This window comes from Hippoglossus hippoglossus, chromosome 18 (assembly GCF_009819705.1).
Source record: "Hippoglossus hippoglossus isolate fHipHip1 chromosome 18, fHipHip1.pri, whole genome shotgun sequence".
NCBI classification, from domain to species: domain Eukaryota; kingdom Metazoa; phylum Chordata; class Actinopteri; order Pleuronectiformes; family Pleuronectidae; genus Hippoglossus; species Hippoglossus hippoglossus.
The window spans coordinates 3,529,693-3,556,911 of record NC_047168.1 but is presented as its reverse complement, the minus strand read 5'-3'; the positions used below and the strand labels follow the sequence as shown (position 1 = coordinate 3,556,911).

General features: G+C 40.2%; 1 long non-coding RNA gene across 1 annotated transcript; it reads right to left on the bottom strand.

The window, feature by feature from the left end:
* Window positions 1–200: 200 nt before the first annotated feature.
* Window positions 201–26,827, bottom strand: LOC117779278. Its single transcript, XR_004616973.1, has 3 exons — window positions 26,590–26,827; window positions 18,728–18,735; window positions 201–212 (listed from the first exon to the last, which is right to left on the bottom strand). It is a non-coding gene; the product is annotated as an uncharacterized LOC117779278 (long non-coding RNA).
* Between the last annotated feature and the right edge of the window lie 392 nt (window positions 26,828–27,219).

The window sequence follows — 27,219 nt, the reverse complement described above, 5'->3', positions numbered from 1 at the left end:
TCTTATCACATTGATGTGTGTTGATGTTGTAAAAAAAACGTCATGATCTACAGCTGAGGCTGACTCACGATTGGTTGATCATATCTATAAGCAGAATGCTGATAACGCGGCTTTCTACTGCACAGACTCTGGCTCCAAATGACGTCAAAAGCACAAGATGGCGACAACCTTATACAGGATATTTCAGCTCGTCCAATAGGATGAGGCAGAGACTAATCATCTTTATATACAGTGCATGGAAGAGAAAATCTGGAGAGATCCCCGCTTCAACAGATTTACTGAAAGATCCTGTTCATGGCAATGGGACCGACAGATGGACAAGGCATAAGGATAATGGAGGAGAGCTTTTGTGCATTTTACTTATATGGACCGGAGGAGTAATTTGCTCAAAAGGCAACAGGAAGACAACAGGAGGTTAGTTACAGGAAGTAGTTTGGCCACTGATTCAGCCCACTCACTAACACAGTAAACAGCTGCAGCAGCTCAGCTCCATGCGGCAATTAAGGTACTTTAAAAATCCTAGATCATTGCCACTATTTGCATCTAATGCCACACCTACTCAGTCAAAACTGAACACAGTGACATGACAAACATCTGGTGTGGTTTAAGATGTCATTATCACGCATGAATAAACATATATAAAAAAGAAACTCCTACAAAACTACAGAACTTGAAGCTGTACATCCATGAGTACACGACTAACAGGAAATGCTTGTAGCTAATTCTGAATGCTCCAAGGTTCTTTCTTTTTAAGGATATGGTGCCGTTCAAGACTGTGGACAACATGAGATTCAAGACACCTTAGATGCAGGGTTTGATCTGCCAGTGTCCTCTGTGCATTTTCCAGTCTTAACAACCACTAAAAGCCCTTATGAGTCACGGTCATCCATTCATATGGTGTCTTTATACAGTGCTCAAAACAATTAAGGGAACACCTAAATCACACAACAGATCTTGATGAACGAACTATTCAAGTTGAAAATCTTTACTGTTGTTGAGAACAAAATGACGCAACAACGGTCAATAGACACCAAAATCATCAACCCATTGAGGGCTGGATTCAAAACCAGACTGGAAATCGAAGTAAAATAATTAAATCACAGGCTGATCCAACTCGCATGAATTTAAATACAGCAACTCATAATGTGACTCAGTAGTGTGAATGGCCCTTGAGTGCCTGTATGCACACTCAACAACGTCTGGGCAAGATCCTGATGAGTCAGAGGATGGTGTCCTGGGTGATCTCCTCCCAGACCTGGATCAGGAGCTGGAGCTATGTCAGTCTGTGGCAGTACTTGGGGGTGTTGGATGCACCGAACCCAGGGCCCACTGCACAAGCATCATTTCTGACAATCGCTCTGAGGATTTCATCCAAGTAGCTAACAGCAGTCAGGGTCCTGTTGGCTATGACATGGAGCTCTGTGCAACCCTCCAAGGATAAGCCTCCTCAGACCATCAGTGACCCACCACCAAACATGTCATGCTGGATGATGTTACAGGCAACATAACGTTCACCACGATGTCTCCAGACTCTTTCACGCCTGTCACATGTGCTCAGTGTGAACCTGCTCTCATCTGTGAAGAGAACAGGGTGCCAGTGGCGGACCTGCCAATGCTGGTGCTCTCTGGTGAATGCCAATCGAGCTGCACGGTGCTGGGCTGTGAGCACAGGTCCCACTAGAGGACGTCGGCCCCTCATGGAGTCTGTTTCTGACAGTTTGGTCATTTTGCAGGTCATTTTGTTGGGCACAAAGGGGCAGATCCTGGTCCTGCTGCTTGGTTGATGCCCTTCTACGGCCCTGTCCAGCTCTCCTCGTGAAACGGCCGGTCTCCTGGTATCTCCTCAAGCATCCTGAGACTGTGCTGGGAGACACAGCAAACCTTCTTGCGACCGCACGTGTGGATGTGCCATCCTGGAGGAGCTGGACTACCTGTACAACCTAATTGGGCTGCAGGTACTGCCTCATGCTACCAGTGGTGACAAGGGGACATTTTTTGAGCAGTGCTATATATGTAGGACTTTTCTATCACTCTTGCATCCCATACACACACTAATAAATATAAAAATGTATTTTGTCATCAATGATAGTTTTCTCACAACGCAAGTTTAACCAGGTAAGATATGATGAGACACAGTGTTGGCACAAAAAGGTGACACAGAGAGACACTGTTATGTTATTGTTTCATCGGTGAGAAGTAGAAATTTGTTACCAGCGTTGTATTTGTTATATACTGTATATGATGAACACTACACAACACAGTCCCTAATTCCAAATCCTGATCTTTCCTGCTGAAAACATCAATCTCAGGGTGGAAGTCGATATCCATCAGTCAATCGTCATCTTATACTACTCTTATACAAATAATAGACATTGTTCAAAGGCTGTTTGTTCTGTCACCTCTCATTGTGATAAATATGAGTCTTGCCTGAGTTTTGTATCCCCGAGGATAAAAAAGGATTCCTCTGCAATCAGATTTAAAACAGTGACTCAAAAGACAGTGCAGCTCTCCCGCCGCAGGGATTGAATCAGCACAAACACCAAAGACGGTACCAAATTCAAACCCCTGTTTATGAATCTGGAGCAGGGGTTAGTAAAGGTAAGGAAGGAAGGAAGAACACGACTTCTCTGCTCCAATTTGTGCGGTGTTTCCTTCCTATTTCATCATCCAACTGTGAGACGTACCCTGTGGCCGCTTCCCCCGTTTACTCTGCAATCTGTAAAATATGACGTGAACACATGCATGGATCACACTACGATAAGACAATCCCAAATATTTCCAGACTAAACTTGGTGTCCTCCTCACTGGCTTTGTTTCTGCCCCGCTCTGCTCGACATTCATCAAATTAATGAAGTAAAAAAAAGCCAAAAACAAAGCCGTGGCATCATTTCCCCACTGGCACAAGGCTTTATGGTAAACATGCCTGAGAACTTAGTGATCATAAGAGATGTGACGTCACTGCTTAGACAGACAATCGACAATGACACCGTCTGAGCAGCCGCCGCCCCTGCTGTGCAAATTATCAGCCCTGTGCTCGAGTGTGTATTCGTGCACGTGGGGGTGCATGTGAGCATCAGAAAAAGCAGGGCAGCCTCAGACTTGATTTGTTTATTTGCCTCTTTGAGTAAAAGCTCAAATGGGCTGTGAGACGCCTGTGTTGTTGAGTGTTTAATCATGCAGCCCCCAGGCAGAGTTTGGGACGGGGGGGGGGTACAGAGGAAGACATTGTTTGAAGCCTCCAAAGACAAACAGAGAGGTATACAGGCATTATGAGTGAGTGGCCTCAAGAGTTTTGGACCCACACATCCACACACCTGCAGACAGCAGAGTGAACTGTGGCAGTTCAGAGATTGATGCCGGTTTGACTTTTGAGAATCAGACATTAAAAGTGGGCTATGGTGTTTTTGACGACTAGGGAGCACTGTCTTTATCAGTGGGTCCTCTTTCTGTTTGTGACTTACAAACACCTTTGAAGACACACAACAACAGGCGCAGGTTCAAGAATCTACCGCAAGGAATTCAAGACAATAAAAACAGGGTTGTATCTTTAAATATGTGCCTGTGGTTCACAGTGTTATGATAGTTCACAGACGACTCCCTGCTCTGAGGAGCCATGGTGCAGCATCCCAGTTTCGCTGTCTTCCTCAACCAACAAGTAAAGTTTTACATGCAGTCGAAGACTATAACTGTTTATGGTAAATGGGTTTTCCAGTCTTGTTGACCACTCAAAGCAATTTGAATATTAACTTGATTGTGGGTGGGGTTCGTATTCAACCTGGAATGACCTGTTCGAATTCAAAATCTGCAGTTGAACAGAAGCGCATCAGAACTCCTGAACTGGTTTTCTCTCCTGATTCGGCAGAGGGCGATCGCTGTCAGCTTGACCTATTGCCTGCCCTCGGTAAAGTAAGCCAGTAATGTTACATTATGTTGCTAAGTAAATGGTGGACGCTATCATGCAAAGCCGTCCTGAGCAGACGATCATGACACTTTGCCATGTGGAATGGGGGAGACTGGGATCGAACCGCCGACTTTCTGGTCAGCGGACGACCCGCTCTCAATCTCAAACCACAGCTGTCCCAACAACAGGTACAGTACAAGTCGCATTCCTCCAGTCGGACACAAATTCATACAGTACTTCTATACACAGCACATTTCTCTTTCAAACACCATTCATTCACTTCACCGTTGTAAGTAAATGTTTACATCCTCATCCGAGTAGACCCCCCAGGAGGCCTCTCCACCATATGCAGGACAGTCAGCATCAGTAGCCTCTCCGGCACTCCCCTGTGCTTCAGCAGCTCTCCAGGGTTGAGTGTCAGATCAGAGCTTCTTGCCAAGACGTTCAGTAGGCTGGAGTTGGGGTTTTGTCTGATGACACTCGCACTGATCTGGGATCTGCTCCACCACCGGGGGGGGTCCCTCTATGGTGCTACACTTGGCAAAAGCGCCCTACTTGCCTCCACGTCTCTTTCTACCAAATCTGTCCCTCTTCTTTCTCTCTGGTTTTCCTCTCTCTTTTCTTCCCTCTCGCTCTCTCCTCACAAGATGCGTCATGGTGTTTAGACTAATTGACAGCACCTCTTGGGCATGACACAAATAGAGCCTCAATTTACAAGTCAAATGTGTATAAGGAGCAGTGCGTAAATGGAAGGCAGAGCTGCGAATGCAGCAGGAAGGGGGTGACAAGGATAAGGGGATGGGAGGGGGCTGATGAAAAAAAAACTGGCTACAAGATGGTGAGCAGGGGATGAAAATGGGGCACAGAGGGATCACGGGAAAAGTAAGGGAAGCCTTATAAAGTGAAATCGTGTGTGTGTGTGTGTCTGTTCCAGAGTGTAAGCGCCTGTGTGGCTGCTCACAGAAGTTTATCTTTTGAAGTGGGTTTTTGCGTGTGTGTATAAATGTGCTTTTGTCAGCCTCAAGCACAAGAGTATATTGTTGTACAGTAGGCAGTATGGACGTGCATGTGTGTATAATATATAAGATAAGCAGGACTGTGCCTGTGTGTGTATGAGAGAGTGGTTGTCACTGCGGCGTAAAATCCAGACTGCGGGGCAGAGGGGAGGATGATGGATGAACAGGTAGCTGCCTTCAAACCTCCGCTGCTGGAATGAAGCCATACAAACACACCACTCTTACCTATCAATCTGGCTGTCGGCAGATTACACTGTCTCTCTCTCTCTCTCACACACACACGCACGCATGCACGCAAAGTGTGAGAAACTGAGAGAGAGAGAGAGAGAGAGAGAGAGAGAGAGAGCGACTGAAAGGGAGGCGAGGAACAAAAGATGGAGAGATGTCAGGGATGGAGGAGACAAATGTGTAGTGAGATTATAAAATCACTCAGCTTCTGAGAGGGTTTATGTGTTAAGCGAGTGTGTGTGTGCGCGTGCGTGCGTGTCTGTGTGTGCGCGCTCTTCACCATCCCTCTCTTACTATTTTTGCCCAGTTGCCATGGCAACCATCACCCTTATGCTTGTGTGCATGTGTTTGGGAAATGTAAAGTCAACGTCGAGGCTTGCAGAAACATTGTCCACACCTCGAAGCTGCCCGCACCCACCCCCCCTCCACACAGCTCTCACCTCTCTGCTGACGGAACAGAGCTAAACTGACTCCCAAACACACACTTCTCCCAACACAATAATCCGCTCCTCACCACCACACCCAGCCCAACTCCCACAAACCTCAGATAACCATTCACTGTTTCAGATTATTCATGGCCTCAGTCACTCTGAACAAATTAAGGACATATAGAGTAACTGGGTTCTCATTAAGGGTTATTCAAGAGTGGGCACCATTATAGAACGCTCTAATTAAACTGCCATGGCGGTGAAGCTGCATCCGACTGACCTCACCGCCTCCAAAGACCCTTCAGCTCGACCACGCAACCAGGATCCACTCATTACCACCCTGCCCTCTGTCTGGGCTAATCAGTGTGTGTGTAACAAGTGAAGAGATTTTTTAGAACTGATTTAGCATTGTCCTGCAGATCTGCGTGGCAGAGAGAGATGTGAATTCACACTATGACATCACTGCTGCGTCTAAAACCACAGCTGCACACATGCACTCAAATTTGAGGTTAGCGTAGTGAAACTGATTTAATTTCAGATAAGGATTCTCAGGACCACATACAATGGACACATGTAAGTGTGTATGCTGTTTTTTGTGTGTTCATATTTTATGTATCAACCAAATATCAAATGACGACATGTAACATTATTAACCCACCTATCAGTCTACCGTGTCTTCCACAGATTAAGATCTGTGGCAGCAGCTGAATGTACCTGCTCTGTGGACCCCCCCACCCCACGAGAGAACTTGCACGGCTACAGCTGAAACTGTGATGAGGCCTGCCTGTCTGTGAGGACAGTAAAAACTTTATGGATTGTTTGGGGGCACACCAAGTGAGCAAAAGAGCACTGCACACAGTTCTACAATGAAGCTGGCAAGACAAATTAGAGTGTGACACCCCCCTAAAGTCTAATTTGTCTAAGTAATTAATGGAAAACACAACCTATATGAATCTATATTACCACGTCAATTAAGTCACTATTTGTTTTAAGGCTCAAGATTCCCTTGTAGCATCAGATGCTTAATCTGACAAATGGACAACTAACTATGAACTGCAAACCACATTTCTATACAGTGTGCAGAGATGGACATCAGTCTCCAATCTTGTCTATCATAATTACCATAGATGGCACAATGTAAAAGCTTACACATATATCTTCAGTCTGTTACAATAATCAGTTAAAATGCCTCCTTTCAACCTGTGTCTTTCAGCACTCTCTCTTTTAACATCAAAAAAGCAGCAGCTTTATTTTAATGTGTCTATTAATCACTTGAAAACACATGGTAGTGGTCTGTTTTGCTGCAGTAGTGTGGAGTACTTGTTCCTGGGGACGTGTCTAATTACTGTTGTTTGTGCTTACTTGGTGATACCTCAGGTCAATGACTGTATATAACCAAGGACAACATGAGATCTTCTGAAAGTGAAGCCAAAACATATTGATCATACCCTGGCTGCCGCCTGCGGTATAAGTATAATGTAGCAATATTTTTAGGCTTTATCACGATACTCAATATATCTTGAAGAAATAACCTCATAAATACTCAATTTAACCCTTTGATGCAAACAACCGAAGCAGTATAATGATTCTAACAGTCCCTGCAACATTAAAACATTCATATTGATAATTACTAGTGGTTTCTATTGGAACACATTTAAACTTCCCTGCAAAAAGAGGATTAAGTGTAACAAAACATTCATATATTTTTTTCAAACAAAGCAACTGCATTTCAACAGCAGAAAATGATGTAGTCCCACATACTGTGGCCTAGTTTAGACCCTTAACAAAAACAGAGCTCGAGACAACAAAAAAGTGTTTTTAACAAGAAACCCTCAGAAAGACATTTCAAAACAACATAATTTAAAGTGCACTTTTTGTGCATCGTGTTTGTGAAAATAGGTCAAAAACAGGAAGAGAAAGAAAGCAGACTGTGTGCACCACAGAGGCAAAGATCCAAACTGTCACTGAGACAAATGTTTAAGTCTTTAAAATGAATTAAAGACGTGATTACCATGGCTGCCTTTAGATTGGGGCTGGGCAACTAACCGAAAATGTATTGAAACCGACATTTATAACCTCTAACCGACTTAATTCTGCTTAATTACGTTAATACTTTCCCCAATGTGTGCATTCACGGACTGTCGGGTTTCCCGCTACGTCCCGTCACCCTGCTGCACGTCCTCCCTCCTCAGTCCCCCGCTGACCTGCGCTCACAGTGCACGTTAACAACAAACACCAACACTAATCAGAAGTTATTAGGACACGTAGGCTACAGGATTTTACTTTCATTCGCTCTTAAGTTTAGGAGAAACGTATTTAAACAAATTGAAAAAAAGTCCCAACATTTTGCACAGACGCAGTTCACACAGGAGACGTAACGTGACGCACACAGCCAGGACATCAGGGTTAAAGCCCTACTTTAGATCTTTATCTCATCCACTGATTCGCATGTAACCCTAGCCCTTCTCATTCACTTTAATCCGTCTGACCCATTTGGACCCATCATTGGTGTTAAACACACAAACATGACTTATTGTTCTGCAGAGGGGGGGGGGGGGGGGGGGGGGGGTTCAAATTATTGCCTCCACTAAGGAGGTTATGTTTTCGTTGCTGTTTTTCGGTCTGTTAGCAGGATTACGAAAAAACTACTGAAACGATGTTCTTCAAACTTGGTGGTAGGGTGAGGTATGAGCCAAAGTGGAAATCATTAACTTTTTTCAACATTACTAGATAAGCCGTTAGCCTTAGTGGATATGGAGAAAGGTGTTGGTAAGGATATCTACAATCATCATACTGCTGTGACCGTACGAATCAAAGGGAGATGTGGACAGATGTGGAGGCTCAGGTATTCTTCATTTAGTAGAGGGTGACATTTCAAATGGCAAAACGAATTTGTGGTTGCATATTTTGCTGTTCCTTGCTATACAAAAAACAGCGCCAGGTGATGGATCCAGTACCGCTTCTTTTTGGATTCAATTTGTCCGCCTCCATCTTCTATTACTGTCTATAAACTCAACACGCGGAAACTCGCTCTGGCGCTTTGCTTCTTTTTGCCCTCTCCAGGCTCTTTCCCTGTTCCCTACTGATATAAAAATACACACACACGTGCACAAGAGAGTGGTCTGGACGGGGGGGGCAAGTGTGTGTGTGTGTGTGTGTGAGATGTATGTAGGTCTATATGAGCGAGCAAAAAAATGATGTGACACTTTGCACTCCATGTTCGAAATACAGCCATTTACTACATTGCACGAATGACAAGCCGTAATACATCAAATATATTTGAGATAGCAGCTCCTCCTTCTCCTGCGGGTGTGTAATTTGTGTCAACGTATCCATGTGCACATACAAGACCGATTTTATTGCTATGTGGCATTATGTACTGAATGTGTTCTTCATACGAGTGTGTCTACATAGAGCATATCATCGGTTGTTAGTAAGGTCATATAGTGTCCTTGCACCTGTCACTTTGAATATATTTGACAACGCAGCTGTGTGAGTGTGTGTTTTTCTCTTTGCATCAGTATATGTACGTGTGAATTTAAGGCACACACACACACATTACTGGAAACATAGGAAGATGTAATGGCTTCCGCTAACGCTCGAGTATTTTTCGAGATGTTCTCAATAAAAGAAGACGAGTGAATAAAATGAGAATACATCTGTAATATGAGCAGAAGGGAATGGTGAAATTTAAAGCTGAATGGGGCTGAGGAGTGATACATTCTGGCGTGCCACATTGAATTACAACCTTAAAAATGAGAAATATCAGCGCTGCTGGCTTTTTTTTTTTTTTTTCCAATCGTGGAATTGTTTACCACAGCTTGAGTTTTTTTTTTTTTTTGCAGCCAACGCGGCTTCGTGCTTCACCCTTTCCATTTAGACTGAATGTGCTGTTGACGGTTGTTATTTGCTGGCACCAAAATAATTGACATTTTCATCATCACACTGTTATTATCTGATCACCAGTGGGATTTAAAACTGTGACACAGTTAAATTTATTATCACTATGATGCCAGTCAATTTAATTCCAATTTTAAAGTATTGTCAATATCTACAGATTTGTGCTGTTACTTACGAGAAATAACAGCAGCAGAAACGGGTTGAAGGCAGCACAGAGGAAGTTGCCTGTTTTGTTGATTTAATAGTTTAACATACAGTGTCACAAGAAAAACAGAAAGTTACTAACACTGACTAAAATGTAGCAGAACCATGAACCATTTAAGTCACATTGGCTTTTATGCATGGTTTGCATAACCATTTCATATTTCTCATCACAATCACTATAGCAGTGCTTGTTGATTTTCAGTCAAGGTCTGTCCCTCCTCTTTAACTCTATTCTGTGTGTATACTATTTGCTACTTTGCTTTAAATCACATTAACATACAAAAAAGGTTAATTGGTGTAATTTGAACATCATCTGTCATTTTATATCCACGCAATACCATCGCTGGTATTTACAGATATGGTAAAATAAGAGTAAATATATTCAGTCACATTTATAGGTGACAGCTGAGCTTCAATAAGTGTTTTTTCCATAAGTTAATTGTCGGTTTAGTCAAATTGTCCAATAAAAGTGACAAAACGCCTCCAACCATCACCTATCTGTCACTCTGAGAAACTTTCTATTACCTACAACATTTCCCAGCGTCACACCTGATAAACCATTATTTGTTCACATCTGTGTTTCCCCAGCTATGGAAATCATAACAACTCATTATGTATTCTGAATGTATAAAACATCCATTCCCAGGATGAAGTCGGAGCCTCTCATAAATGCCAGCTGACATTCAGTTTAACTGCACTGCTAGTTATCCAAAGAAGCTGCAGGTCCAACCAGAGTAGACTGAATCTGCTGTGTTGGGAAGTTTAACCTTTAACCCTGAAACACCAAACGACACCATGACAGGTAAATCTCTTTCTTTCATTTTCCACCTGTCTGTCATGTATGGAAATGAGCGTGACGGTAACTTCCCTTATAGGATCTCACGCCGAGTCTCCTGGGATCTCATTTACTCGAGCATTTGATCATCACCTCCACATGTAAACACGCCAGAGTCACAAGCCATGAAATATGAAGGCTTCGTTATAATCAGTCTCAAGTTCACTGTCAGCATCTTGATAATTGTGAATTACTCAAGAATATATAAAGCTCCTCCGCCTACTGCAAAGCTATCAGCGCCATGACAGACTGCACCTTTCTGAGCTATTAACAGCACAAATATAATTAAACTCATCAATCAAATTCATTTGCTTTTCAATCACTGTTTCACAACACCCAATATTGGATGCTAATAATATCTCGTGCCACATATGAGTTTTAAGATTAATTTAAATGTTTGATTAATTGTCTAGGAGGAGTAACATCACCAATCTTCTGTCACTTTAAGTCAACCTAATTATTAACAATAAATAATGATAAGTACATCATGAGTGAGGGTTACAACAGATACAAAGCTTAGGCAGTCAAATATGAAATGATTAAATACAATGCACAGATTAAACAGCATGGTTATTCTATCACCAACACCAATCCTGTTACTGCCATTCTTTAAGTATTCATTCAAGGTCATTGAGAGTATGTCGCCAGTTGCAGGAAAAGCACACCCATACGACTACCCACTGATTGCTGCCACTACCATTAAACATCCATCCAAAAGTAGAGCAACTTTTATCCACATTTCAAGGGAATTGTCAGAGGGAAATGTATGCCTCTGCCACAGCTGTCGCTGGTGGGGCATAACACTATGTTTTAACTCTGTCTTTGAAGATATCAAAGAGCACCTGCAGGTGTAAAGAGTGGTCCAAGGACACTAAGTTTTGCAACCTCAGTCTTATTTCTAATGATTGTTTAAATACAGACACAGCATGTCAAACATGTTTGTGCAATAAAGCTGCAAAATCATTTAATTACAGATCGATTCCGTTAATATTCAAATTCCTTGTTTTATATTCTCAGTAGACTTAGTATGTGCCAGTGACTGTTTTGCAGTTTTGCAGGAAAAGTATCTCAAATGATTAATTGATTAACAAAACTTGCTGATTAATATCTGTTCATCAATTTATTCATGTGACAGATTTTGCAACACTGTTTCATTTAGTTCTAGTGTCGGAAACCTTTAAAAACAAGCTAATTCTAGTCTACAAGTACAATTACTTTGCCACTTGAATCACAGTACTGTGATTCATATTGAATAATTCCTTGCTCCTTAACAGGGCTTCAAAAGAGGGATCACAGATACCTGTTGTAAATTAGACCCCAGTGTAACTAATCCAGCCTTTTAAAAAGGTCCAGTGTGTAGGACATGGGGGGGATTTATTGTTAGAAATTGAATATCATATTCATAATTCGGGGGGGGGGCTGGAGCCAATAGTAGCTGATACTGGATAAGAAAAAATTTACACCCTGGACAGATAAATCCAGATTCAAATGGGAATCTCTTCTTCATAGTAAACAAAATAAGTTTGGGAAATTTCTTTCATGAAACCTTTTACAAGATAAATTACAGTAGAACCAGAAGAACAGTGTCTTTGTTGTTTTGAATTTTTTCCTTTTTGAAACCATTACTGCAACCAACGGCAATTTGTTCTATAAGATTTAAGTTCAGGTAGTACAGCAGAGCAATTTAAGTGGGTCAGCGCCAAACTGTCAGTAATACACTGCTAAGTCTACTCAACCCCATCTTACACATTAACATCACCAGGCAACCAACAACGCTTCTGGAAGAGCCATCTAGATTTGACATTAAGGTCATACTAGCCAAGGAAGTCTCTACAGCACATCTGTCACATCTGCACTAATAGAAACAGGACAAGACAATTATTTCCGTCCTGCAGTTAATCATTGTGATGACGTTGATACAAGAATTTTTATTTCTCTACAATTTTATTCCTAGATATCTTTTTCATATTGCCAGTTGCTCTTTTCATCTATTACTGTTAGTTAAAACTGCTCATTTGTTGCACTGTGCATCTAGTTATCAGTCATGTTTACCAGGTATTAGTGGATAATTTCCTTTATTTGGACTTAGTAGTTGCCTTTGAAATAAAGAATGGAATTCCACTGATTTAGAAATAATGGCTTCATACATGAGATTAATCAATTTAATTAACCCATTTGAAGTTGTTCCAATAGGAGCTGTTTCATCCTTTTACTGTGCATACTAAATTATGCCATAACAACATTAGGTCAGATAGGAGTGCAGGCTGTTGTCAGTTATTTATTTTATTTGTGCGTGTGCCTCAATTTGTGTGAATGGCAGAAGAATGGACTAAGCCACTCTATTATAAAGTCTCTGTTCAAAAAGTGAACATAAAGAGACGACAATGAGAGCGAGCGGGTAGAGAAGGAAGGTAAAGGACCCCAGCACGCAGTAAGCACAGAGGTGGGTCAACTCATGAGGTCTATATATACAGCCAACAACTCAACCAATTTATTATCTCCTAAGCAGGATGAATGGGCTTCCCGGATTTCATTTGGATAAGAAATGAGGCACGGCAAAGAAAACTGATCCGTCATCATTTCCATGTGCCCGGGACAGGCAATGAATGGCTCTTAAGAACACCATTTATTACGGCTTACGCTCTACAGTGTACCCCTGGTTCCTCTTTAAATGTTCAATTGCACCATTGCAGGTGATGAATCAGGACATGGACTCTCAAATCCCCTGGGACGGAGTCTCGGGGAGAAAGATGAGCTGCACCATCGGCCCTCTGCAGCAGGGCAGATTGCTGCTGGTGAGGAAATCATCACACTCAATCAATTTTACTCCCTTTTTGCCAATTTTATCATCTGTTCTTTTTTTTTTGCTCATTAATCGAATTACAGATAATTATTTATATTTAACTAATCCTTTTAACGCAGAAGTTCAATTACCTGAGTTAAATTATTAGCCCCAAGTAACATGTCTGCATCAGCAGATTTGAGCTTGACCCAGATATGGACACAGGATTGTTGCAGTACATGGCATGGAATGGCAAAAATGTGTAATTTTGGCAACTTATTTTTTTAGTAAATACATGTTTTTAGTTTAGTTTAGTTATAGGCTAAAAAAATGTAAGATGTTTCAGTTTATAGTTTTTGTTTCACGTTCATGTACATTTTTTGTCATGCAACTTTAAATGTTATGTCTTCATATTTTGTGGCTACAGCTATCACCACCTTTGCGTAGTTACCATGAATACAGGTGTTCCCACTAACCAAACATTACTGCAGCTTCACGTGATGTTAAAATACCAAACTGGATTCACTCACTTATTGCTAACTATTCATTTTCTGGGTTTAGCCAGCTCGAGAAGTGTCGCCATATATATAGTCGTCAGATTACAACTGTGATCTTTCTTTAGCAAAGATGTAGAGGGAGAATTTGCAAATTCCTTTTGATATCAAGACTAAAGATTATATAGACCACGATGAGGACATTTTACCTCTGGGTGATAAACTCACGCCATGTGACGGCACAATGTCTGCACTTTAGATCTACTTTAGATCTTTTGATTCTCGTCAGATCTTTAGATATTCCCCTGGCTTTTTTTGATTTATATATTTTATGGAAAACTTGAAATAGTGCAGTGACAAGTTCTCGAAGGTTAGAACTTTTATTAACTGATCAAATAAGGTGGATAATGGCTTGCTTTGCATAATGCTGCGCTCCAGATGCTGCGACTTTCAGAAAAAGATTGCATATTCAGTCTCAATAATGTTATTAGGTTCCCTTTTGGTTTTGGGAGTTTAAATCCAACGTTTAACTCTGACACCAGATCCTCCGCTACCGTGTTGCTGGCCAACTCGCCCCTCACCACACAAGGTTCCACTGCTCAGTGATGGACGCAGGTTGTTGAATCAGACTTTCCATTAAAAAAGGTCTAATTGCCTGCTTTTTAATCGTCAACAAAAATTGTGTTACTTTTTATTCAGTTTAAGTCTTGTTCACATCGTTATAAAACTTTGTCAATTAATATTTCTATCATAGTTTTCGTTGATGTAATTAATACTATGGTCTAGATTTTTCCACATGGTGTTAAAGCTGCACATGGAACAAGTACATGAAATTTTCTTTGCTTACTGGCTTTTAAAGAAAATGGGAGACGGCACTCTGATTGGTTTGTTGCATGTTACACCTAAAACACAAAATTAAGTACAAGAACAACCAAGTACAAGTATAACCAACTATGCACCTGGCACAGGAGCCATTTTTGCTACAGTTAAACGAACAAACGGTGATTTGGACATGACTTGAATGCACTTCTGTCCACCATCAGTTTATATTGTTATAATAGACCGCATGGAGTTTCTCTCTGTGTGCATTAGTCGCTCAATCATTCTTAACTGACGTCCTTGATTACACAAATTCCGTCTAAATGTGTTAGGTAACTCTCCTTTAAAAAAGGCGTGAGAAAATCAAACCCTAGCAAGACAAAGAGTGAGGCTCCATGTAGCAAACAGCTTGATTTATGGTCAGCCTCGCGTCATCATCACTTACAGCAGAGATAACTTATGAGTCATTAGAATATCTTGTCGGTAATTCTGCCGCTGCTGCACTTCCTGTATTTGCTGAAGGCTAAAAATGTAGAGAAATGCAGAATAACTTCAACTCACATCCATTAGTAAATTAACCTAAAAATCTGATTAGCCACAATGGATCCACTAAACAGTAATTAGACCAATCCCACTGTCCATTACACTGGAGCTTCTTGTGCCTTTCACAGCCAGAGCCGAGGTGCTCACATACAGTATCCAATGAGACACTCTTTGGGGACTTACTGAGCTAAATTAGCAGCAGATAGCTGCTGTCTCTGCCCGTTTTTGTCACAACAATGAAGCATGTAATTGTTCTGTAGACGTGCACTAAGGCCAACCGCGATATTTACCCTGCAAACACTTCTCCCTTGGAAATCTTCCCATGCATGCAGGCACATTTGCTCAGGGCTCTTTTATCGGATGCTGCAAAATAAATTTAAAAGAGGCTGCGTTGTGTAATTGTTTGTGTTCTGCTGGCATGCATTGCACACTCCTTTGCAGACATGCTCCTGTTAAAGTGAGTTAGTTGTGAAAGCAAGTGAGATGACGGATAATTATTTTCCCATGTACCAATATACGCTTGTCACAGGCGGCCAAGAACAGTGGACAATTCAGCACAGAGGCAGGTGAAGCACGTTGAGGTGAAATGCAAAAATCAACCTTTGATCAGTCAGACGCGACTGCAGCAAATGGCATCCCCTCCAAATGACTCAAGTAAGTCATCCTGAAGCACGTGTGTATTTTGCAAAGCTCATAACAATAGCGGAAATCACTGCGATTCAAAACTACATATTCCTCCTTTGGTCTCGCCGTGATACTCACGCTGTTGTGATAAAGGAGCGACGACTGACGACTGTGTAATGTTTTAATTCAGCATGTATTTCCATAAAGACCTTTTGTCTGTAATTTCCATGATCTCAATCTGTCAATCAGCCCCGCTCGGTTATGTGTGCCGCTCTCTGCGGTGGGAGGACCCACTCTCCCTAAAAACATCATTAGTCAGCCCCGCCGCGTGAAGCTATTTCTGACAGCAGCTCATCAAAGGGGCTCCAGGTGAGCGCGGCAAAGGGAAGACATGCTCAACCCCTGACCCGATGCTTTACAATTCCCGATTGGGGGCGAAATGGGAAGCCACAGTGGAAGAAATGGCAGGCAACAGTGATAACAAACAGAATAGATTAGTGCACTAGGTCTCGTGCGATTATGTTCTGCAGCAGCTGCACACAGGAGACGGCTGTGCACTTACACACTGCCCTCTAGTGGCTACATGTGCACAAACTCAACTGACTGGATGCCCTCTTCAGCCTGATTTCAGTCTCGCTGATTCTCCAACTTTTAGTATGACATCAGCATTAAAGTGAACTGATTCATACAGTAGAAATGAGCTCCGTTATCCTTGGCTGAAGACGTCTTGGTTTTCCTCCGGTACAGCACTGGGGACATCTTTGTTCCAGTGTCACTTTGCTGTGAGCCACTCTTATCACACTTCCTGGCTTCTTTCCTGCTCTGGTTCACTCGTTATCCTGTAAAAGGACTTTGTGCAATTTGGCTGTGTGAGCACAAACCGAGCATCAGATCGGCACGAAATAGATTTAAAGCCTGAGGTTCTGACATTTTCTAATAGAAAGGCTGGAAATAGCACAGGCATTTTAGATGAGGGTCTCGTGGAAATAATGTAGTTCCTGCACACGCTGCTGCTGCTGGTGCTGCTTTTCAAAATTAGGATCACACACAGAGGCCACCATGGTCGTGCATGTCTCAGTATTCAAATCACAGTCTGCATTAAAACCGTATGCAACCGTTTTGATGATATATGCATGTTGGGAAATGTATTTTGGACAGGGTACAATTGTGTTATTATAAATATATATACACACACATTTCATATATATATATATATATATATCCAATAAAGAAAACGCAAAACAGGTATATAAATTGTCATTATTCTTCAGATGTCATTATCAAACATAATGTAATTGAGGCATAATATTTAACAATTCACCTGCAAACTTGCTATAATTATCTATAAATAAAAAGAAAACATGAAATACAACCAAATCTATAGAACTTGAATTTAATAACATAAATGCCCATATTTTCCTCATTGCTCCCTCTGCCATGTTTGCTTTGCAGGTATTGCAGTAAACTATCCCCATCTTTGGAGAAGAAGTTCCATACCCTATCTCCTGTTTGCGGCCAATAAACTTTGAGCTGAATCATTTGATGGAAAAAACAATGTCTTGACTGCTATTAGAGGTAATACTTTGAAATGATTATATATCAGCGACATTCTGGCCAATGCTCGGCAATATGACTCGGAGAGGTGAATATCGGCAAACCGATGAACTGGTCAAGCTCTGACGCAAACGCAGACACTGAAGCCTACTGACTGTTTAGCATTGATTCACAGAAAATCGTGACGGCTCTTACAATCCTGCCAGACAGTGATGTTCAGATCAGTTTACAGACCAAAGAACGCTCCTGAGTTGGACTCAAAATGACAACGCAAATGATAATCTTGCCATTTTCATTGCAGAAAGAGAAGTTTCATCCTCAAGGGCATTTTAAGAAAAAAATATATATATATTCTTGAGTCTAATTAAAACCTTTTTATATGGGTTTAAATTGAACATATACGTGCGGATTTGATTAACACCACCTACGCATGTGCGAAGGAGTGGGTGACCTCCTGAGAGTTACCTAAATTCCTGCCGAAACAGCTTTTATGACTCTTAACTGATAAAAAACACACCTCGAGGTGAAATGTGAGGCTTTAAATATAGGAGGTATAAAAAGACTTTCTCACTTCATCTTGAGAATGTGCTGTATTCTGGGCTCATTCCAGCTCATGTCACAGCACAGGAGGCTCCAGGGTTTCTTAGCTGCCGTAATCATAGAGTGGGCAGAAGGAGAAACTACTTATATTACCTTTACATATATGAATTAATGCGTCCGCTATTGGAAATAGTGTAAATCATGGATATGTATGTATTTATGTTTATCTATAATTATAAATAATAAAGCTTGTGGGTTGACGTAAAATATCAAACCTTCTTTCTTTGTTGTCAATCGTTTGATAATGACATCTTGAGAACTATTGCCATTTTACACATGTATACATTCTTCTCCCTAACATCAGTATCAGCATCAGCCCCCCAAAAAATCTGTATCGCTCAAGTTTTAAAAGAAATGCAAACTATTCTCTAGTTACAGCTTTGAAATTGAGAGTATTTTTCATGTCATTGAGAATTGAATATGGAAACTGAAGATGGAGTTGCAGTTGACCAAAGCAAACATTTTATATTGTCCCACTGAACTCCCTGAAGCTGCAGTGGACAGTTTCATGGAATGTCAATTAATCCGATAAAGAATTGTGGGGTAATTAATATAGCGTGTCCAACATCCTTGTACAAAAAAGATATCTATAAATAGCATATGGTAATTATTAAATTGTTTAAGTTAAGCAAAAATGCAAACAGCAACATACGCTATCAGAAATCACCTGGGACTCAAAAACATTCTGGGAGCCATTTATCACATCTAAAAACAAGCAACTCAGTTACTGGAAACATGAATCAACCTATTAATCACTGTGTTCAGCCCTGAACACACAAGTTACACTCTCCTACAGAACATAAAAGCCTCCTGTGAATGAGTGAGATGAAGCCGTCATCAACCGCAAATTAAGAATCAATAATAAATGTATTGCGTGATAAATACTTGTCGTCTATCAGAAACACAGAGGCCACACAGAGCCACAATTTCACAGAGGCAAAGATGCAACATATAGGTGACATGCATCCACACAGAATTTAAATGAAGCCATTTCCTGCAAACCAGTGAAATACAATATCCATAAAGAACACATTTCCTATCCCAGGGCGCAGTCAAAGAGTGTATTTATCTTAGGAAGGTTCCTAACTGCCATAATAAGAACAGTAATATAATAATAATATTAATTGTCTAGAGGATTAGGAAAGGAGCTTCAGTGCTTCTTAACTTATCTCATTTAACAAAAGGTAACACTGGGTCATCCTTTGAATTACATTTCCAGACCTATGAAAGAAAAGAGGAAATGCCGTCCCACATGCAACAGAGCTGCAGTTTTATTCTCCTGTCACGAGCTCCTGATTTCTCTTATGTCACATGTGTCCAGTCAGGAGTCACATTGAGCAACAAGCATGCTGAACCTGTAGTTCACAATATCCGTATCAGAATTAAATACAAATTCAAGAGTTATTTCAACCCCCTGATTGTGGAATGCACAAAAAGTTATCTCCACTTAACCAATATCTATAAAAAAGGTCAAAAGCACCATACCAGGGAACTCTGCTTACTTATGTCATAATTTACTCTCAGCCCTATTGTATTATTGTTTTAATGGTAAAGACTTCCTTGTTGTATTTGATTTAATGTCATTATATTTAAACATTTTAGTCCTGTCAGTTTTGTTTATATTTTCAATAATTAATATTTTGTTATCTCTTCCTGTGAGTAATTGCTTAAATGTTCCCTCTGAACTTAATCATTGCTAGTAGTATTATTGTAATTATTGACATTATTATTTTACATTTCTGTATCTTGCAATTTCCGGTCTCGGATTATATAAAAAAATCTAATCAAAATATGTTTCTGCGTACGCTCTATTTTTCTACATGTGATCATCTGTACACCCTCCAATTTAAAATATGAAGGGAAAAAATATTGGCTGTGTATAAATTGAAAACAGCTGTTATTTATATATTGCTTCAATGGTAGAGAGTCTGTCACACAGAAAGATGGCTTTAAAAAAATGGCACCAAGGTTCTCCTCTCCGAAATCCTGATGACGTTTTCCATCGGGGTCAATCAACAAGTGGTTAAGAGAGGAGATTATTTTACTTTGCATCTAAATCAAACCTGAGTTACACAAGTTCACCTCTCATCTAAATAAATAAACACTTTTTAAATCCTGCTTATTTGTTGTGTCGACGCACGTGCACCTGCAAACACGTGCGTGCCCTGCAGTGCTCGTGGCAGCGGGAGGCACAGCAGGGCGAAGAGGACAATTCATACAAAGGAGAAGATTTTACACATACAACTATCTTTATTATATATTTAGTTTTTACGGCGGTGGATGAAGTACCCAGACATCTCACTTAAGCAAAACTACAAACAAACAGAAAATATGTAAAGTAAGTAAGTACTTGCTTTTAAATTAACTGAAAACATTCAAAGTAAAAGCACTTGCTGAGTGTTGCCTATTCCCCTAATGCACCAGTCTACTACATCATTACCGTTCAAGTATCTGGAGACAGTACAGTTTTGCGTAGCAGATCCCAAAACACAGACTACTGATGTTGATATAAAAACTAAAGTAAGGATTAGGCCCTGTTGAGAATTTTGACATCAAATAAACAAGCTAAAAATAATAATTCACTTTTATTTTTTACCTCTGAATTTAATTATTTTAAAGGCTGAATTAGAGAAAATCATTAGATTGTTGCAGGTTAGGAGGGATCTTGTCTGAAAACGCATGCACTGCTATATTGAAATCAGATATAGTAATATAAATCATGCATAATAGCTAATGTGGCATAAACCTTTCTGCTACATTTTAGTTATTGCATGTTGTTATTGTTATATCACTAATGTTTTAATAGTACTTGCTTTATATGCACTATATACTTAAAGTATTAAAATTTAAAGTACTTGCTGAGTGTAGCTTATTCCCTTATGAAACTTTTTTTTAAGCATTGGTCTTGAATGTGTGATGCTGCTGCTGCAGGGGGCGTGGTCTAATGATACCTGCCTGCTCTGATTGGATCAATCGACTGATTCCCCTCTCATTATCGATTGATTGAAAAAAAAAAAAAACACTGAACAAGATGTAGTGGGGGGGTAGAGAGGTCAGATATTTGCTGATATAATGACGTGGAGTAAAAGAGAATTATTAGTAATTATAGTACCCGTAAAAAAATTACTAATAATTCACTAAGCAATCGACTCTGTTACATCCCACCACTGTGTATTTCCTACTGGATGGTTTTATTGTTGCCGTGAAAAGTCAGGAACCCCAATAAAAGAAGAGAGAAAAAGCACCGCCTCTTAGTCACACTCTTCTCAGTGCCACTCTCAATAGGATGAATAAGGTCTGTGGCACTGTCTGTATTCGATAGGGATGATGCAGTTTAACACAGTTCCAATACAGAGCATGAAACTGATGGGCTGCGCAGAGAGTTTATAGCCGCTGCTAATTTTCAGCTCGTGTCCCCAGTTGCCCTCTTGTGTGATGTGCCGTATCATTTTAAGCTTGGAGGGAGCGCTCAGACTTTCTCAGCCATTCACAAAATGTTAACGTCCATCAGTGGCTCTTTTGTTGCTCCACAAAATGCCTGTGCACAGACTCGCTGTGTAACTCAGTTCGCAATTGCCCTGGTATTTTTCTGCACTCTTTCCTGCTGCAACTTAAATTGCATCGATTGCAGGTTATTCCCTGAGGCTCGTGCTCCCTCCACCTAATGGTGCCCAGCCTGGATGAGGTTAGGGTGATGATGACATGCATTGCCTTTAATTCCCAAAGTAACACTGATATATTGTTAATGTTATTTATTTATTTGGCAAAATTAGACACCGGCTGTTGAACATCTGTCCACAGATCACAGAGCACTGCGGAAAAAATCCAAGAGCAGTTTTGTTCAATGACTTCCTTTCAGTGGACTCACGGAGACAGTGTTAGAAATAAGATAAGATACGATAGACTTTATTAAACCTGATAAAGTCCGAGATTGCTCCAAGATTACAGTGACTGTACAATATACAATATAGTACATTAGAATAAATCAATAGTATTAAGTTTAAAAAATATAAGTGAAATTGAAAAGCTTACGGTAAGTGATAAATATAAAGTGTATTATAAAATATAAAAATAAAGTGTATTATACGTGGAAATAAATAAATAGTGTATACAGACTAAATGCAGAACCAGTGTCTATTGGAAATAACAATAGAAATGAAGATAAATTACATGAGACAGTAAACTAATACTAAACTAAAGAGGCAATAGAAAATAGTAATGAGAATGATACGACTGAGTAATATGAAAGTAATATTGCACATTATATTTAACAAATTATGATGCTAAACATAATATAACTCGTGAAAAATAGTAATATCGCACAGTGTCTCTTCTGACCAGGACTCATTTCACTGCATTTATTACCTAAATTCCAAAGCTGAATGTCATCACACGTATTTGATTGCCTGACTCCAGTTGCATTGTTTTTATAAACTTCAGTACTTCGGCACTAAGTTACGATCTGGACATGTCATTACAGAAGTAATGAGTTATTTCAAGTTTAAACATTTCACACATATATTTCCACTGATATTTTTAAAGGGTTCTGTCTTGCTATGGATGGGTTGATGCAATGGACACCCAATGCAAAATGTATCCTCTCCTTTCTTGTTTGGCTATAATCGAATCCATGACAGAAAATGAATAAAGAGGAAGCTGACAATTGCATGACTGAGACCGGTAAAAGTGCCCAAAACAATTGTCATCTTCGCAACTTCACAAAGTGATGAACATCCTCCTCTCCGCAGCTTCGGCATCAGAATCAAGCGTAATCACATTTTGAGGAAGCATCAGGTTTTGTTCCTTTTTATTTCATTTTGCTGCTCTGCAAAGGCAGCTGAGCAGAGAGAGAAATGGAGAGAGACGGAGAGAAGTTCATTCCCGCTCTTCATTAATGTCAATAAGAGGTTCTCTGCAGGGGAATAGAGGACCCTGACTTGTGGGAGCTTGATTTGACGACTGAACTGAGCGGAGAAGGAAAACATCCGATGCTGAGCTCTGTGTATATAAATGATGCTGAGCATGATCTTTTGAGCTGTAAAGGGAACAAGTTAAATCTAATTTTGAAGCATGGAGGACAAAAAGTGTCATTTCTTAGACTAGATTACAAAGTTATTCATTATTTACTATTTTAGATAGAAATTATCAAATTAATTTACAATTAAAATATCTATCTATTAATAAATAGTTCAAATCAAGTTGGCAATAAAAACAAAATTTGTATATACATCAATGAATTCATGAATAAATGGTGGACTTTAAAAATGTAATACAGTTAAATTTTTGTTTGAAAAGAGAAATAAGAAACTATGATTAAAAATAGAATTAAAAATCCAACGTATATGTACATTGGAAAAGATTTTTGAACCAATAAATCAACAGAGAGTGCATTAGGACACAATTATCTTTTTAATGACGTATATCTAAAGCACCCCAGTTTGTCAAATAGACTGAAGGAGCTGCTTTGCTCTACAGCAGGGGTCGGCAACCTTTTTGACAATAAGTGCCAATGTAAAATTTCCCTGTGAATTAGTGTGCCATATCAATAGTCTTATTGTTGAACCACATTAATATTTCCAACAGACATGTCATTTTATTCCATCCATATTGGCTATATATATAGAACAACACTTTAAAGAAACATGTTTATCTCATGATTGCAATAATAAGTTTGTCATTAACCCCACCAACCACACTCATATTCAGAATTGCAAAAGCTTGCTTCAAAGACTTTGAGAGAGTTGGCTTCTCATACCTGGACACTGCACGTTTGATTGATTCTCCCTTGTCTGCCTGATGCTTGAAACTTCTTTCGTGCTTTGTCTCAAAGTGGCGCTTCACACTGGACGTTCGGCACACAACACTTTCCAAACACAACGTGCACACAGCACGGTCCTTATGAAAAACAAAGCCACAGTCTTCTGCCCATGAGGGCGGAAATGCCCGTGTCTTCGTTTTTTTAGCTAGCGGACATGACGTCACCAATACACCTGAACGGCTGCACTTCACGGAGACTCATGTGGGGAAATGCGAGCTGCGCCGGCTGGGAGGCTTCTTCTTATTATTATTATTTAATGGCGATTGGCATCGAGCCTATGGCGCATTACTGGCACCTAGTGGCTGGGAGGTGTTAACATCAATCAAGCTAAATAATACAGGCTGCGTGACGGCAAAACCTTTGAACATTTCTTTAACAAGTGTGCCAATGGTTATGGCGCCGCGTGCCATCATTGGGGTTGCCGACCCCTGCTCTACAGGCTCTCAAACCCTCCTGAAGTGGAGAGGAGCTACGAGTTAGCCACCCAGCTAAAGATCATTTAGCTGCTAAAAAGCTGAATGTTTCCTCAGGCGGTGGTGGAGACCAAACCAGAGCTAAAAGGAATGTGGATATTGGATCTACATTCAGGAGAGGGCCTGAACAGCACATCAAAGTGAATATTAATGATGTGTAGTATCAGCAGGATGTGTGAATTGTGTTTTAACAATTGTTCATCATAACAACATGGTGAGATTATATTATGTCAAAAAATTGTTCTGCTGTCCCCAAAAGGACATAAAATGAATGAATGCATCTTTACCTAAGTGTTATGCTTTTAGTTTGTATTCAGCATATATTTTATATTTATTATTTCGTCCTTTAATGCTGTGTATAGATTCTTCCATCCTTGCTCTCTCAACATGACTATGCTCAATAGTGCTACCTTAAGAAATTCAATATTCAACTCCATTTATTGTTTAAACAGAGCAGAATATTTAAAATAAAGATCATATAAATAATTGAATCAAATAGATCAAATAAAAAGCAAACAAAAAACCCCACTTAGTGCTCACTGTGAAGGCACTGCAGAGCCACATCACTGTGCTTTATAGACTTTCATTCACAGTGTCCATGGCAACATGAGCCTTTGAGACTTGCGCTGGGATAAAGGAGGGCCAGGCGTTTCTCCGTCACGTCCTCGCTGACGTCACTGATCCTTCTCTCACCGTGGTATCTCCCCCCCCCACTCCCACCTCATGTCGTTCCTCTCATTCTTCAAACAGATTCACATTTTGAGTCGATGGCCTCTCTCTGGAGAGATTTGATTTTGAAGGGTTCACTTGGATCGGCTGCAATTTCCACGCAGCCCTTTTCAATTTCTGACATCCCAGCGCAAAATCATCAGGCAGACGAATCACATCAGACATATATCCAGTCTACACGCATAGAAACACACATCTGTGAGTGGCTGGTGCCTCAGTAGCTCAGACTCTAACAAATCCCTGAAGTGCTTCGGAATTCCCCCTTTAAAATTAGCGGTGGTTTAATTCTAGTGTTATTTAATTCTCCAGAAACTTACCCCACAATTTAGCTTCGCCCTTATCGTTATTCACATGAAAAATCTGATCAGACTGAGGGCTAAAGGGTTTAATGTGGGTCAAAAACAGAAGCCATCATTCATGTGTCTACACGAGGGGTCCAAAATGCAGACACATGAATGCACTCACACTTTCTTCTCACAAAATTGTTTATGAATGAATGAATGAATGAATTAATGAACACACACACACACACACACACACACACACACACACACACGTACTGTCCTTGCCCTGCCATAACCTGTATTGTAGCTGTGAAGCACCAGTTCTCACTACTGAACATCTTATATCCGCATGACAGAAATAGAACGTACACACAGTCATTACTTCCACTGAACTAGTCCTCATTTTATGGATGGGAAATGATGTGAGAAAACGTTGAACTATGGTTTATAACAGAATATTTCCTCCTCCTGGAGCAGGATCGATGCAATTTCAGGCTTAATGTTTGAACTAACTGGAGGGAAATGACCACATCTGTCCACTGGAGGTGACCACAGAGAGGTCATATTTTCCTGGCCACTTTAGTGAGTATTCAGAATTTCAATAGGTTTCTCCTCCACTTTAGTCCAAAATGAAAAATCCCCACGACCTCCGGATGGACTGCATGAAGGTGCATACAGATACTCACTTTCCACACAAGGTGGACCCTCGTGAAATTGGCGATTCCCCAGTTTTTCCTCAAGTGCCACAAGAAGATTAGTATTTTAGCTTCGAAGTATCGCAACAATTATTGGTTAGACTGTAAAGCCATTTGTTAAACCCAAAAGGATAAATTGCGATGATCACGTATATACAATATAATCGTAAAATAAACAAAAGAATCACAGGAAAATATCTCATGAATTGAAAAGATACAGTTATGAGATTATGTAATTTAGAACACTATTTATTTTTCTTTGTTAAATACGAGGACTGATTTACTTTGTCTGGAGCAGAATTTACCATGAAATATATATATATATATATATATATATATATATATATATGATTGTATCGATAAACCATAGGGACTGCTCTCTGGATAATAGATTATTTTCAGGACAGAAAAGATTAACACAATGTCAAAGTTCATACAATATTAATATTGCAGTTATATATTAGACAGATGCTGACTCAGGGTGGGCAGCGACCTGCCCCGACCGTTTGGATTGAAAGGAGAGAAATGGTGAAGAGAGAAAGAAAAGAGAGTTGTATATCTAAGTTATAGGTTTAATGGTGAGAGCAATAATTACAGCAGAAATGACAGTAATTAGTGTTGAGCAGTAGTATCAGATCAGGACCCTGCATCCCTTGAGATACCTTCAGAATGAGGACAGAGAGAAAGAGAAAGAGAGAGAGAACATAAGCAGTCTATGGAAGGACATAGCTCTGCCTCCCTTTCTGCTCTTGGAAACTCTAAGAACCACAAGTAAACCTGTATTTTGAGAGTGAAGTTATCTATTGGGATAATTCACTACTTTGAGATATGGTGGAGCTTGGCCATTAAGGATTTGTATATCGAGAGAAGGAACATGAATTCTGTTCTGGATTCAACAGGGATTCAGAAGTAAAAACCTACCAGTCATTCCTGAAGTTTGACTACCTGATTAGTTTGTCCGGCTTAGTACAGCGGAGTGTCTGTAAACGGTGCTAGCTGATAATATTGCCTGACAGAAGGATATATAGGGTGAGGGTTTTCGGTCCCAGTACAAAACCCTGTGGAACTCCATGACCAATGTTTGTGTGCCTGGGAAAGATGTTATTAGCATGAACAAACTGGAATCTATCCGATATAGATGATTCCCTTTGATCACAACTAATTGTCCAAAGGAACTAAACGGACTAAAAGCGTTTTTTGTTTGATACAAAATTCAGCTGCACCCTTTTCTCTTCAATATGAATAAGGTCACAAACAACTCTGGAGTGTTACATTTTATTTGGTCTCATCTC